Source organism: Bombus impatiens, unplaced genomic scaffold (assembly GCF_000188095.3).
Source record: "Bombus impatiens unplaced genomic scaffold, BIMP_2.2 scf_0020, whole genome shotgun sequence".
Lineage (NCBI taxonomy): Eukaryota > Metazoa > Arthropoda > Insecta > Hymenoptera > Apidae > Bombus > Bombus impatiens.
In genome coordinates, this window is record NT_176439.1 from 739,126 (window position 1) to 755,714 (window position 16,589).

General features: G+C 43.8%; 2 protein-coding genes across 20 annotated transcripts in view; one reads left to right on the top strand and one right to left on the bottom strand.

The window, feature by feature from the left end:
• The window catches only part of LOC100743087 (erythroid differentiation-related factor 1), a 91,640-nt gene that overhangs the window by 7,011 nt on the left and 68,040 nt on the right, over positions 1–16,589 (bottom strand). The window lies entirely within an intron of this gene.
• The window catches only part of LOC100742929 (myosin-10), a 76,262-nt gene continuing 61,550 nt past the window's right edge, over positions 1,878–16,589 (top strand). For 5 of the 19 annotated variants that reach the window (XM_033319924.1, XM_033319946.1, XM_033319949.1 and 2 more), the window contains exon 1: positions 1,880–2,579. The gene's annotated coding sequence lies outside the window, so the exon portion shown is untranslated. Of the gene's footprint in view, positions 2,580–16,589 lie in introns of all 19 variants that reach the window. The other 14 variants (XM_033319958.1, XM_033319942.1, XM_033319964.1 and 11 more) reach the window with 8 other exon arrangements.

Sequence of the window (16,589 nt, forward strand, 5' to 3'; positions counted from 1 at the left end):
CGAGGCTTTTTTTTTTTTTTTTTTTTTTTTTGAGGGTGAAAGAACGATCGGAGGATGATAGTCTGATTAACGATGATATCTTGGCAAGTGTTAAAACGAACGGTCCGACATACTTGAAGTAGGTTAATGATTCTAGGAATCCGATGCTATCGATCACCACTGCGAGCTAAACGAAAGCGAATCGTCCGACGAGAAACTCGTTTCTAGCAAAATTGCATGCAGATCTCACCCGTAGCCATCGTTTGTACAATAGCGTCCTATAATTATTCAATTCTATGAAATAAAGAATATATGCGACAAAACCAGCGTTCCGTCTCTTTCCCAGCTTCCTTCGGCGCTACATTTTATACTTTTAATGTCATTCGATAACTGTAGAAAAGGGAATAACAAGCCGAGTCCATAAAAGTAGAAGCCAACATATAGGAACGTGTAGCAGCTGGAGCAAAACGAATCAGTAATTAGTCGTATAAGTAGCAAACTCGCAGATTTAACTTACGATCTTCGGCAAATAAAATACACGCAGTTAAATACCGCCTTGCAAGAAGTAACTAGCAGCGGCGTTATCGTAATGCTGTCAAGTATCTTCGTAGCGGAGTAACAGAGATAAAATAGAGAAAGCCCGGTGAATTTCAAAGTTTATCCTGGTCAGTCAGCTTCTTACGAGAGTAATAAAGAGTCAAGCCGCGAAACGTAGACAGTTTTTCGCGCCTGCTTTTCCGCGTTTCCTTTCTCCGCCAAGAGGATCGGTGCCGGATCGCGATATCAGACAACAATGCGTCGTATCCTTATCATTATCGAATAGCCTCTCGTTAATATCTCGCAGCCACGATCAATCAGCCACGATCAATCAGCCACGTTAACGATAGATAACGCTATTCGTTGTTATTCGTAGCAACCACCGACGTGCAGAGTCTCGCGAAATAATTTGATCGTTCGTCGTAGAAAACTTTTACTTTTCGACGCGTCTCGTAACAACGATAACGAAACTTTTCGCTGTGTCTCGTATAACGCGCGTAACATATTCGTAAAAGACGCGTACGAGCAGCTTTCACGAGCCTATCTATTCGTTGGAGCTTATGACTTCATCGGCGTAAGAACGCGTATTCCATTCAACAAGTACTTCGTTGTTTCTTCTGCGGTCGTTTCGAAAAATTGACGTCGCGTCGGTGGACTGGATGCAGAGAGAATAACGCGAAGGGAATACGAATCGATAGAATCGGTATGTCGTTATGCAATCGTTGGTTATCGCGAAAATATAGCGGAAGACAAGGTCGAGTATGTTAGATGATGCAACGAAGAGGAAGGTTTGGCCTGGAAAAATAATACGGTTGGCGTGTTCTGCGTCTGGAAACGCGACCACGATCGATCGGCACACCCGAAGAATTATCCGCAATTTCGGTCGCGTCGAGATGGTTACATAGAGAAAGACAGAGCGTACTACGGAGAACAAAGGTGAGGAAGAAAAAAGTTGGAAGGAGGACGAAGGGAGTGTATTTTGGGTGGAAGGTTGCAGGTATAGCTGGCCGCGACAAATCGAAAGGCACGACTCTCGCGATCCTACGATTCTCGCGGTGGAAGGTCCTGGCGAAGGGCAGAGCGCCGTCTCGGCGATGCCACCCTGTGTATAGATGCGTGGTGGGCGTTGGAGGAGCAGAGAGCCAGCTATCGACTGAGAAACGCGAACCTAACCCGAACCTTTCGCATAAAAGAGATAAAGCTACTCGAGACGGAGGTTACACGGAGAGGGAGGGCATCGACGATCGAGAGAGACGGCGAGCAGATAAAATTAGAAAGAGAGGCTAGAAAAATGGAGGGACGGCGAAAAGGGGAGAGAGTGAAAATCGAAGAAGAACGAAAACGAACGGCAGAGTGTCGCGCAGCGAGAACAGAGAAGACGAAGGCAGGCAAGAAGGAGAAACGTGGAAACGGAGCAAAGAAAGAGAAGAGAGGGAGATATAGAGAGGCTAGGCAACGCGACGAGAAGCACCGAGTGATCGAAGGAGGAACGAAGCGAGGCTTTGGTGGGACGTCGCGAGAAACGAGGAGTAAAGAGAGCGATAAAGAAAGAAGGAACGAGTGGTGGTGCATCGAGAAAGAGAAGGAGAGAATAGTAGGGGATTCGGTCGGTCGGCAGGCTTGGCTGGTGCGTCAGTCAGGCTCGAGACACCCGCGAGAACGGAGCGGTGGTTGCCTCCCTTATTCGGTACGTACATTCAATGTGTCCCCTCCATCACCCCCTGCCTACCTAACAGGAGTCTCGTCTATCGAGGCAGTGTCGCGCAGAGTGTCGTACGAGGAGTATATTGGTCCGCCTGTTCGCATCCCTTCTTCGCAGACCGGTGTTTCGTATTTTCTATTCGCAACCCCCCACCCCCACCGTGTTTCGATTTGTGCCGCGTACGAACCAAATTCATCGGTGGAGCTACGTACCAGAGAGACCGGCCAACGATCGAAGCAGCGTGAAAGGAAAGCAGGAGTTGCCGCAGGAAGGAATCGGAGGAGTTTCTGCCGATAAGACCGGCCAAGAATCCCCTAGAAAGAAGCGAAGACAGTGGCGGATACGCTACGCTAGCGGTCGAGTGAGTATTACAGCTCGCGGAGCCTTCACTCTGCCCTCTTCTCTTTGCCCCTGTCCTCTCGTTCCGGTTCGATCAGCTCTTCTTTATCGGTTCTCTTGCGCGCGTCCATAATCTCTGTCGTACGATCGACCATACGAGGAAAACGCGTGTCGCGTGTATCTTTCTGCTTGACCTGTGTCTTGTGTCACGCGCAACAGACACCGGCGAAAATTCACCGATACGCGACGAGTTTCTCTTCTCCCGCGGCAGACGGTGGCATTGATTTCCTCCTCCCGTTCTCTCGCGCCGGCCGCTCGCCCTTCCCTTCCCAACGTGTACGCACGATCGCAATCTCTCAGCCCTTAAAATCGAACGAAATTCAAGCGAATGCGTACTCGCAGATTCTCGTAAATCGACCGATGCGTATGTGGTACGTCGTGGCTGTCGAAAGTCCAAACCAAAAGTCGAAGAAAGAAAAAAAAGAGCATCGTGTACGTAGAAGGATGGGTGGGTGGGGAGGCTGTCGTTATTCTCCGAACCCCGAACATTTGGCTCGAAAAGGAACGCAGGGTGTGCGTTTTGGTGCACGAAACGTTGCCGGAGGTCGAAGAACGTTTGTTTGCACAGTTCAAGAAGGACTCGTCGATTCTTCGCGTTTGTGGCGTGGCCGGGACGAAAAGCGCGCAAGCGGAGGAACGAGTTTCTCCGGCACGCTGCAGCGTAATTTCACGCGAAACTCTGGCAACCTTGAACGCTGCTGGAACTGTCGGTTCGAGGCTGGTCCCGACAGTGTTCAGGGGCGTCGAAACGCGGCCAGAGGTTTTAAGAGTACGATCACGAATCGCGGTGTACCTCGAAACGTCGAATTCCGGTATCGAGCGACCAAAAAACCACCATGTTCCTTGTTCGGGTCGCAGCTCCATTGTCGACTCGTTTGTAATAACGTAGTTTCCGTACGAGAAGCGACGTGATTAAGATATCTCTATTTATAAACAGATCACCGTTTATTTACACGGTTAGAAACCATGGTTGTTCCGTCTTCTCGCACGCGTCTCTGTTTACCAGTGCTGTAAAAGCAAGAGTGTTTGCTTTGAACGAGCGTTTAAACAGAAAGAGAAGACACGGTGGATCCGAAAGGAGCAAAAGTCTCGGATAAAATTTCGGATTTCGCAGGAAATCGTGCCTTTTGGGAAAATGTTCTCCTAATAGATAAACGTTCTCTGTATTTGTGGGTCGTAGAGATAAAATTTCATTCGGTTGTTCGGAAAGTTGATAGTGTTTTTGCTGTGAAATCCCACCGAATAATATAAATGCTGCTTCTAGTCCAGATGCGTTTCTTCGGCGCAGAGAATTGAGTTACGACAATTGACGTTTTCGAGACGTTCAGTCTGCTGCAAAAGTAAGTATCTAATCCCATAGTCGAATAGAAGGTTTTCATCGTCCTGATTCAGTGATCAACGAGTGTAGCTGCTACTGTACCTAACAACTGCAATTTTTTCTCCCATACGTAGACGTTGAAGCGATACTTTGCTGCTCCAAAACTGGTGCTCGACCACGAAACTCGAAATTTCCTTCGCACTTTCCGATATTTTCGTGGGAAGACCCATTCGATCACGTACTCGAAGGCTTGTTTGTTCACGTACAGCGATAACAAATATCGCTCGGATGCATTTGCTCGATCCGATACGTTTCGTTTAACTCGACCACTCGTTCAGGTATAATACGTGTCCGCGCTTATCGTTTGGCTCGAACGCGAGCCTGGAAATCGAGAAGCACGAATCGCCGACCTCGAACGGCCATGCTTTCATACGGTATTAGTCACACGTAGCCGGCCGATGAATATTTCAACGTTACAGCCTGCAAACACCGTTTGCCCATGCAAACACGCATTCCGCGTGTCGCTTTTTCGTTGCGAAACGCCGCCTCTAATCCCGCGATATCCTCTCGGTAGGCAGAATAACGCGACACGGTGATCCATGGCGGTTCTAGCGACTGCACCCGCATCGATTTCACTCGAGTCGGACACTTTTCCTGCTTCGAAGCCGGGAGTCACCTCGAACTATTGTCCCAGTTGCTGTCAAATGGCTTCTGTTACAACTTAACGAGCCAGTCGTCGGAGAAAGCAACGTGTCGTGTAAAAGCATCGCGGAAAAATTCGATTTTCGCCTGGCTCATTGGCTTTCTTTCATCTTCACGAACCCATTAGCGAAGAGATTAACCATCAACGTGTTTCTTCCAATTCTTTCTATTTTATTTTATCGAGAATCCTATTAAGAAGGATTGGCGGTGACGAATTTTCACCAACTGCGTTCATTGTTCTTACCGAGTGACGATTACCACGCGTTAGCATTGCAAATGTGTTTCGCGAACGATTGAATATCGTATCGCTATCTAGAGTTACTGTATGCTAAACCAGAAGTAGAAATACTTTGTTGAAAGACACCGATCAAATTCTTTGCTTTGACAAAGTGTCTACCGATCGAATAATTTTCCGTATCGATATCAGGGAAAAATTGAATAAGGGAATATTTTATCCTTCCACTACGATGTATCAAAGTAAATTATTTTACGATATTTCTACTTTAATAGATATTGTAAATTCTAACAGTCGATCAACTTTGTTTAAATGCAACCCGTCAAATTTAGAAACATCGGCACTCTTCGACGCTTCTTGATCGAGTTTCCTTGCATTAATACGCTAATTTATCCTGCGCTCGCTCGTCGAAGAGATGCAACTTTTCCAAGGTAACGGAATTCCAAGCCAACGTTTTTCTTCAAACTCCGTAAACTTGGTAAAACACGTACCGATTCCAGAATTTTGATCAATAGCGTAGCCGCGTGCTCGTGAAATATTTTCGTACACGTCCGAAACAGGATCGTTGAATTTATGGCTCCTATTGGATACTGCGCGTGCTGAAAACGTAGCTCCTCGACTGGTAGGTGGCAGACAAGGGTGTAGCCGGTCGAGTCCTGGCCCGATGCATTCGCGATCCTTCCGTTTCTCCTGCTCTCTCCGTGTCCTTCGCCACGTTATAACGCGCTCGTGACTCGTCCAAGACCCAAGACCCGAACGACGATCGTCCCCTCTCTCTCTCTTCCTTTCCTTTTCTCTGGCTGGTTTGGTCGCAAATTTTCCCTAGGATGCTCGCGACAGATGAAAGTACACCAGGGACTAGATAGAGGCTGAATTATCGGATTCACCGCGGGAGCAGCTGCTATCGATAGATTGAATATGAATTATTGAACGCTCGCGGCTGGAACGTCGAGTTCTCCAAAGCGATCGAGGGAACCCGTCGAGAGAACGTCCCCGGCCGATCTAGCCACTTTCGCGTCGCGGACGATCACCTGGAGCGCACTCGAACCTATCGAACACGGTCGAGGCCCTCTCGGTCGAGTCAGCTATTGCAGCAGGCAACTGATTTTTCTTGTCGATATCGGATGGGTTCGAACGTGCTTTAAGAGGCTGTGTGGCTGTTTTAGGGCTACTGGTGTATTCTTTCGCCGTTGGATTAAGTTTGCTTAGGTTTGGACAGGTGCGGTTAGATTCGATCGCAAGCTGCAAGCATAAAATGACGAGATTCTGCGATTAAGATAAGGCAAGAATTTCGATCGTTGCTGATGGTTGCTCCGTAGTTGAGAACTGATTTTCCTTCTGGCACTTTTCAACGTAAAAGCGTATTCTTAAAATTGGTGGAGTGTCTGTTAACGCGGTTGATGTTAGGACACGCTGTCCTTTATCGAAATACGAAATAATAAGGTTCTGCAATTAAAAGAGCAAGAATTTGAAACGCTTGCTCTCGAGTGCTATAGCGATTATATCGTGTTGATGTAATTATCGATCATCATCGAATAGATACGAGAATCGCAATCACAATGATAATTACTCTTTAAGTCGACTTACCTCGATCATAGAAGACAGTTTAGTCAGAGTTTCAATCATAATGATTCGAAAGTTCCTTCATCGGTCGATGAACTAAGCTGGAACAACGTAATCGATCAACGAAAGATGTAATTTGCAACGCGTGTAAGTAGAAACAGGCGATCGTCCTATCGTCTCTGTGAAGCACTCTTCTGTTAGCTTTCAGCGAACGTAAGAGCGTGGAGAGTCATACGGATAAACATCCTAATCGCGGAAGTCGTCTCGCGTCGTCTTGCAAAGGGGAATTTTCACGAAGGAGAGCCTTGCGTGGGCGATTATGCATGGTGAAAAGCGAGAGGGAGCCCAAAACAACTCGTTCGTTTTCGACTTTCATTTTCCACGAGACTCGTTTCTCCGAAAGAATTGAAATGTCAAAGAGACCGAGAGAAAGACAGTGCTGCCTTTGTTCGTAGTCAGCGTCGACTCGCATAAAAACAGGGTGAAAGAGGGTGAAAAACAACATTGTTGGATTTTTTAAGCCTTCTTCAGCACGCTAACTTAAATAAGTAGATATATTAGTCGATAGATTGTTGTTCGAGGGGATCTTACAAATTAATTAATTAGAAAGTTATCTTTCTCGGATATTTCATGGTATTCTCTAATAATCGCGTCTGTCGAGTAAAATTTCTCACAGTTACACGAGAAAACCTATTAGTACCGGCAATTTGTGGATTCGTATCTCGTAAATTTCGCTATTGATATTAGTTTAATTTCGCTAGAGAGTCCGGCTAGCGAATCGGATATTCGTCTGGCTTGCGTGCTTAAATTGCGATAAATAAACGACAACTGCGTTCATTTTCGCCGACGAATTATGGATGTACGTACGCTTATGCATGTCGCGAGGAAGCTAGACAAGGCGCGAGCGTGCAACTCGAACTCGTCGGTTCCCAGCGGAATCATGAAAGTATAATAAGGCATCCTCCGGTTTCTGCGAACCAGACTTTCATCCGATCGGACCATTATCTTGCATTAGACTGTTCGATGTTAATTGTAAACAGACAGACACGAGGATGTGGAAGAAACGCAACGTTGCAGATTACAAGGAAACGATCCGAGCAATCGCGATGATCTTTCCCAGGAATCTAGCCCAGAAGATTGCCTCTTGTTCCTGGCGTGTGTAGGAGGATTTATACGAAACCGGCGTTCTTCCAGAGAAGAATATCGAGAAGGATTCTATTACGGTAGCAGGTTGGTCAGAAGAGCGTGTATTTATATTTTTGCGAGATGCTGGATACCTTTATTCTTCGTTAAATAAGAAATTTTATTATTCGCAAGGTGCAAGTTATCGGTGCAAATAAATTTCGTTGATTTTCTAAAATTTGGAAGCGACACACCGGAAAATCAACTGCAAAAATGCTGATGGCGATAGCAATGGTCGGTTAAAAAGGCGAAACTCCAATCAATTAACGCGACGCTGTTACGTCTTGTGTTCGAACGAGGAAATCCAAGTAGAAACTAAGAAGAAAAAGAAGAAGAACAGAAGATCTCTGCTGGTGAAATAACTCTGTACGATGACGTTTCTCGAATATTGAATCACTTTCGCGCGAATCATCGGAACCGCGGCCCCGAGCCAGGTCGTCTTACGTTGCGGCGAGAAATGGAAATAAAAATGCAGCGTGTCGTGACGAACGGAGGTTGTGAATCATCGACGCTAAAATAGAACGACGCGGAGCCAGCACTGAAATCAGCCCGATAAAAAGCTTCAACAACAATGCCTGGGCTATTGGCATCGATGCGGATTGCTCGACTGCTTACGTCCGTGAAAGTAACGCGTCGATAGCGAGTCGAACGAACGAACGGGAAGAAGGGACATGGTGCTCCTAGGTAACAGTAAAAGGCTACCACGATACACTTTCCTTCGTGAGATCAGCCGTTCCGCGATCCAAGCTTCTTAGCGCTCCTTTATTCTCGATTCCGTGATCTGCAGAACGTAATTGTATATTTAAAAAGGATTTCTAACGAACACACAAAAGCAGACTTTTACTTTTTCAAACGCGTGAGGGCAAAAACCGAACAATTTCTCGGTAATTACATTATCGTTGAGACTCTAGTAACTAAGCTACACGTACGTAATTAATTAATTAAGTAATCGATTATATATGCGTTGGTAGTAACTTGCGCGTTAAACCTGGCTTTCCCGAACGATGATTAACGAACATACGATCACCGCGGCAATAATTTCCATTTTTCAGAGCAAAGTCCGAGGGTCGTGTAATTTACGGAAATTACGAAACGACCTCGAGGAATCAGCCACGAAATAATTGAGCGTTATCTGCACTTTACGTTGCCGTAGTATCCGCGCTAGATACCTCGCCGCGATGAACACGCATTGAAACCTTCCAGGGAGGAAAAAATGTGAGACTGACACGTATATGCGTCGCATTATGTTCACGGCCATGGCCCATAGATTTCGACGGTCGATAAGAATGGAATGTTTGGAGGAAAATGTGACGAGTGAAACGACAAACCATCTGTGACCGAAACGCTTATACCGCAAGCCAGGGTTTCCTCTGATCGTGAGAGTTATAATTGCGTTTCCATGGAAAACTTCGATCCATCGGGTATCGACCACGAGTTGTTGAAAGATTGCTTGCTGATAATGTTAATGTTAGAACCATCAACGATACTTCTAAAACTTTGATTTTAAAAGTGAAGCTTCGTTTTCGAGAGAATTGGGTTTAAAAACTTGTAAAGTACACGTGAATTTGATTCACTTTCTACGAATGGATGACTGACAGAAAGTTGTTCTACTTGCGAAAATCAATCAAAAACGTACAACAAAAATTTGACGTTTAATCTCCTGAGAGATATCGAGGCAAAAAATGGTTTCAGAGGTAGTTTTCAATCAATGACTACATGCGTGTACATTATTTCTCTTACTTTTAAAGCAATACGATATAATTATTTACTTCCGACTCTGGTAGATTTGTTCTTGCAAAGCTTAAGCCCTCGTATTTAAAAGAATAAATTTTTTAAAACGATTCTTTATTAAAAAGTAAAATTCTTTCTACATATCCGACTTATTTTCGCGTATAGAATAACCTCCTCTATTGAGTTACACCACGAGCGCTGCCACGCCCTGTATAATGCAAGGGAGAAACACACCCTTATCTATGTATGTACTTTACAGAGAAGCCACCTAAACCGGTAAAACTACACCGTTAAAAGATCTATGAAATTTCTATGAAAATTTATATTCTACGAGAATTCTATAGAATCTCAATGAGAAATTACGATCGTTTCGATACTCTGATGGTTTTATCGGTATCAGAGAAAGAGTAAACGTTCCAGTGAATGATAGCTTGTTCGATAAAATATTTATATACCGATAGCTTGTTAAAACTCGAGTAGAGTAATTTCATTTGATAAAAGAATATCGTCTGTAGAAAATACGAATTAATCTATTCTATTCACTGCGACAGTTTTACCATTGCTAAGAGGAAACAACCTTTACGAAAATTAGCCCTTTCTAGATTACTAAACGAGCCAAACGCGGAGTAATTCCACTAGATGGGAAATATTTCGTGAAAAATACTATTGTTAATGATCCTATTCGAAGTAAGGAAGTAAGAGGATAGCGAATGGGCGTGGCCCAGGATCGCGACTTATCTCTTCAAGTATTATATATGCTTGAAAGCTGAGGCAAACGGTGCTACTTAAGAGTTAATATATCGATGGGAACGTAATCGCGACTCGAGGAAGGAAAGTCTACCAGTTGGTTGTGGAATCGCCTTTTCTTCTTGTGTTCAGAACGGTACATTCGCGGAAAAGGTCAGACATATGTAGAAGGTGGAGCAACAACGTTACCGACAAGATCTGCCTCGATTCACGCGATCCCTGTATCCAATTACTCGACAAGAAGGATTTTTATTATTCTTATAAACGATCGGCGATTCGAAAGAAAAGGGAAAGGTAAAAACCAACGGTGATATTCTTCGAGGGATAAATTGGAATTTTCCACGAAGGAAGGACGGCACGATGTTGATTCTTAATAAATTACTCCGCTCTTACTGTTTCCTCTTAGCTCGCGTCTTCTTTCTATTTGTCTTATTTTCTTTTTTTTTTCTTTCGTGTAATTTGCCACGGAAGCGTTAATGTACCGCCCACATGCACGCGCGAGACCATTTAAATTACTGCCGACGAAACGACTGGAAGAGTACCGCGTCTCGCCCTGCAATTATTCTCCAAGTGTTACTCTCGTCGACTCGGTTCGTATCTTTCTCAATTCTTTCCGAGGAATTCTCTATAACCTGTTGTTATACGCGATTCTCTGTTAACACGAATTCAAAGATACGATAGAGCAGTGTTTCCTCTAATTTTCTTTTGCTAACAATGTCCTTTTATTATATAATTCGTTATACGATAACTGGCGAAATTTATTTTTATTTAATCCTGTTGTTCTTTCAGCTTGTTCTTCGCGTTTGTATTCGGATATATTTTTTTTTTATAAATTTGAGATATGCACGTGTTATAATAATATGTAAGAGACAGTTTCTCACAGAATTGCAATTACTTTTATCTCAGTGCGATATTTCTGTCTCACAGTGCCATAATTCGAAGCTGCTTTCGTAACGTTTTCGATCGTTAAACGAACACTACTGCATAGCTGTCATGGAAGTGAAATCATTCATAGATGCTCGTCGACTTCTTAAAATTATTCCCGGTTCGAGGAACGAGATAAATCTATGTCTCAGCTATCGATGCATCGACACGAACGTTCGTACCTCAGTACACGTTAACGTTATCCTTTTAATCGTTCACGATCGCTCGCTATTGTAATCATCGATCGGTTGGAATCAACGAACCCATACGCAGAGATGGATGCTGCAAGCGGAGAAAGTGACTGGTTGACACGGTATTCTTCCTCCAGATCCTCCCCGGTCGATCCCATGGATGGATATCAAAGATTTATGCAAATTATCACGTCAAAGCCGTACACTGCTCGTGACATGCTTGCATCCGACTAAACACGGCTCTGATCGTCGCTGATAAAAAGCCTCGCGTACTACAGAGAAGTTGGATTTTTAAGAAAATCCTCGAGAAGAGCCTACTGGCCTACATCGACAGCTGAGCAAGGATTGGAAACGATCGAACGAAGATCTCGTTTCACGATAGATCGTATTAGCTTACGATTTCATATATTGATCAAGGATTAATTTCAGCTAAGAGTTTGACAGATGCAACTAAGAGATAATCAACGATACTAACTGGTCGAATTTTTCGGCGAAACTGTTCGAAATACAACTTTGTCAAGATTCTTGCAACGCTTTTCTTCCGCTAATAACATCGGTACGTGTTGAGACAAAAGTGGAGTGTTAAGTAAAGAGAGAAATGATGGCGTGTTGATTAAGATTAGAATTAATCAGCGCGTTCGTGGAATCGAGGAAGCAAAGCACGAAGCAAGGAGACCAAACAAGCCGACAATTTATAAAAATCCATATTCCTGGTTTCCTTGTTAGTAGCAGAAATATGGTTTTGTGTCTTGTGCGTCGACGAAAGCTAGAAGGAATTTGTGGTTTAGGTGGTCACCGAGCCAAGCGCCTTGCCTTATCTCTGTCCTCCATTAGATCTACCGTTCCATGAGTCGTTGCACGAATCGGTAGAAATATCGTTCTCTGAAAACACGAATTTATATGAATTCATATGGATTTGCGAACTCCAAGTCCGAATAAAATTCAATGTCCAAGTTTCGTAGGTTTTCCTACTTACTATACGTACTATAATATATACAGTACACTATATCGTATATAGTGTGTGCTGTGGATCAGACAGCTGTTCGAGGGCGGCTTGATCTTTTTTCAAAAGCTTATTGAAGCACATGCTGCGGGCAGAGGCGCGCCATGTGCCTCGTATCCTTCTGTGGCTCGTTTCAATCTTGATTATCTTCTCTTCGAAATTTCTTTCGAATTCCCAACGTCGATTTTTCACAACGGAAGACTCGCTCCTTTTCGTAGACATATATAAGATAAATAACGTCTAAAATAAATAACGTAATAAAAGAAATAAGAGAGAAACTCTTGTTTCGATCTCGATAATCTTCACATTTCTTATCGTTGATTTTCCACGATGAAAGATTCGCAAGTTCGTGGAAGCGCTTTAAAGAGAAATAGCGTTGAATGTTTAAAGGAAAGACAAACGTGCTTTAAATCGTTAAGTCGTTTGGCAAACGTACGATTGTTCGATAAAATAGGCGAGACAAGTTGCGCATGGCGCCAATGTTGTGCAGAGAGCTGTCAATTGACGGGACGACACTGACAATTCTGACTTCCTGTTCTTAAGCTACACGTGTCTCTGTAGTTGCATTCTCGCGATGACGAAGCGATCGTGTTATTTAATCGTTTGCAACTATCGATAAACGAATCGATTGAGTTTAGAACATTGGCCATCGTTAACGGCCCTCGTCGCTTATTCGTCTTATGATATTCAACGTATGGATTTTTATTGGAAAGCGAATATTCTGGAAAACTTTAGTTGACGTCTTTACGCGCTATACGATCTATTTCGTAGGATTCAAATTAGCTTGAAATTGGAACAACATGTAGAACAAATTTTGTGGCGCGAGTAATGTTACGGAGATTTCGTGGATGAATGAAGGAAGGTAAGAGGCAAAACCATAAACCTGTAAATTTTAACTTTTTCAGTAAAAGAGTTCGATTATTTTTAGATGGAAATATATTGCCTAATACTGCGAGCTTTGCTCGTCGTCAGAATTATCCGATTATTCCAAACTTAATTCTGATTTTTCGTAATAATCCAACAAATCGCATACTCGTGATATCAACGTAAGAAGAACAACATACTTGGACGTAGCTGAAAAGAGCTTCCAGAAACATAGGACCAGTCTTACTCAACTACGACACAATGAAACGAACGAATCCAATATTGGTAGGTGGCGAAACGAAGATATCGGAGTTCCCCTAATCACATTATAGTTTCCGTATGGCTTCTGAGCTGCCCAGATACCAACTGGATACTTTAAACTATTTAAAACCGCTGAACTCGTTCTCCATTTCGACCACATTTTTAACAGGGTCACTTTGAAAACGGAAAGACGAACAACGAGAACAAAAATGCCTAAGAAGAAAAAGACTTTTCGTTTTAGAAGCACGAATAACGCATTCCGAATGGATCATTCCGTGGTCTCTTCCGGCTGACAGTCGGTCTATTTTCCTTGGGTGCATAGTGTCACCGAATGTTCACTCGATATATTTGTTCGACCAGCTAAAGGAGAGGGTACCTGTGCTCACGGCACGGGGTGACTCAGCTCGTATATATTTCGGCGGGTCGAGTGGTTCTCGTCAGAAGGAAGTATTTCGCGCTGAGTCAACCACGAAATCCCGAAACTGCATGCACCGGGTGGTCGTCGCAGCTCAGAGCCCTCGTTTCGTCAACGGTTGTCCGAGATTTTATCGCCGTCTGCTCGAAAATGAATAGAATAGAACAGAGCCGTACAATCTAGGAAAACGAATTTAATCAATTAATTACAGTTAGTCTCGCGGTTATGTCTGTAGGATCTTGGTGTTGGCCAAACATTGTGAGAACACGTTCTCATCGTGTTGCAACATACGTTTGAAATTCGTCGTGATCCAATTCTGCGAGAATCTTAACGTTATAATTTAGTCTTTCTCATCGCTTTACATTTTATAGTTTGAGATCACGGAATTTTTCTTTTATGAATGTCTGTCGTTAGTGGTCGACGAAAATCGTCGATCAGCGATGAAACTTAAGAAAGCACGAAGCCGATCATAGTCGTCGTGGCATTGAAATGTCATAGCATTGAAGCGCAAGCCTTTGCCGCTGTAGGCTACGGACGAGCAGGATTAACGAACGATGGTGTAAACTCGCGAAGGATCGCGTTCCAACGAGAATAGCGGAGAAAGAGGAAAACGTAATCGCTTGTTCGCCAGTGGCAGGCAACCAAAAGCTGTTCCGTGACGATCTATTCTAAGCTTGGATCGTTCCAAAACAGGAACAGGTCCAATTTCTGTCGTCGCTTGATGTTCTCGTAGCTCGAGCTATGCTCGTAAAATTTCAAAAACTGCGACGTGCACGTTCCGATGGATTTGAACCGACACGTTCTAAGATTGTAATTTCACGCAAAATAATTGGAACCGGTTGGATCGTGTAAACAGTTGATTTTAACTGCCCCGTACGACGCTTAAAAATGCTTTTCAACGATAGAAAGAATTTATTTACCCGAAAGTTAATTTACTCGCATCCATTCGACCGTACGCTTCAACTTCACGAACGTTTCGACCCTGTAGATTCTATATCGGGAAATTAAGAAATTCTGTATTTCCAGAAAGACTCAAAGGGAATTAAAAGTACACCCACGCGAAGGTTGTCTGTTTTCTTTGCCTTTGCTCGGTTGAAAAACGACGTAAGAACCGCGGGAGGCGGCCGGTTACTGAAATCTAAGGTTATTTCGAACGTTCGTTAAGCTCGGAACGATCCTCTTCGGTAGATTCGTAGGCAGCGAGCGACGGGATGCCGGTCGTTTTGCATGCCCGCATAGATCGAAAGCGTCTGTTCGCGTGGAAAGATCCACCATCCAGATAAAATCGCAGGAAGATACGGTTTCTCGTCACGACACCAGCTTCTCGAAGAGTAGAAAGGCGGCTCTTGGCTGGGATCACCTATTAGCCGAGCGGAGATTCATGGATGCTGCATTATTCATAAGGGAAGACACTTTGCAGCCTTTTTTCTTCTCGACCAACCGCGGAATAGTAGCTAATTTAAAACGTACGACAATTTGTGCGTTGTCCGCGTGTAGGTAAATCATCGAACGTCGATTTCGTGAGATCAGCACCGTTCGATCGTCCTTTAAATCTTTTCATGGACGCTAAGAATTGCTTTCTTCCGTGCGTGAAAGTCAGAGTGTATTGGTAACGTGGAAATATATAAATTACGAATGTGTAAAGTTTTTCGTCGAATGATATTTATTACGCGTTAATTTCAAGCTTGAAGCCAATTGAATACGCGTTCGGGTCTTTATTAACTATTTTTTGTGGAACAGATTGACCCAGAATGAATGAAGAACCGCATAACCTTCGATTTCGAGACACTGTGTAGTCTGCTGAGCCCGAAATCCGACTACCAGAAGCCCAACTAGTATTCCTCGTGAGTCACGCGAACATTCCGCAGAATCCATCGAAGCGACCGGCCGGAAACGTGACGCGACCTGCCAACGAATCACGAAAAATTGTGCAGGTTGACGTTTATGGAAATCCGTTGGTTCGAAACGTGTTACTACTTGTCCCTCGGCAACATCATACTTTCACGCTATAGCAATTAATCCTTCCAACTATTTCTGACTAATATCGATAAAAAGAAACGTTCTTCGGTTCTTATCTGATGAAACTTTCTTCCATCCTCTACCGTTTCGAAGCTTCGAACAAATTGTCTGAAACGTTCTATACGCATATTCCTAATCCTCTTTAACGAAATTTAAACGTATAAATCGCTAACTCTGTCTGCAGCTAATAAGCGTATGATCGCTTCTAGTCGTTAACTCGTCGTTACTTTGGAGATTCGTTGAAATCTACGCTATCGCCACGAATTTACCAAAGTGTCTAGTTACTTACGAGTGTCAATGTACGTGACTAACGACGTTAGCGGAGCGACGTTTCGTTCGAGTAAACCAAAGGAAATAAGCGAAGAATAAACGAAACTAAAAAAACACCTGGCGGTCTAAAAGCGTCATTAATTCTCGTTGGACGAGGACGAATCGTTAATGGTCGTCGATAACGTATGAATCGGCAGGATTACTCTGTTTGTATGTTGACTGGTTCGTCGAATGCGAGAATCTGCTGGCAATAAGTCACATCGAGTTGCGATCATTCATCGAGAATAACCGTTCACCCGTTCGTGATCTCCTCTCTCGAATTTCACCCGATGGAGCCTACTTGCGGAGATGCCTGGTCCTGACTTGACGTCGGTAAACACGCGAAGTTAGAAGCTGGTAGCCTTGAACGAGGCTCGATCTGCCGCGAAAGCAACGACGTGCTCCGCCACATACTCGTGATACACTACCGTTCATAAGTATTCCAGACTTTTGAATACTCGCGCACTTACTGCAAATACTATAGAAAATATTATAGAAAAATATTATA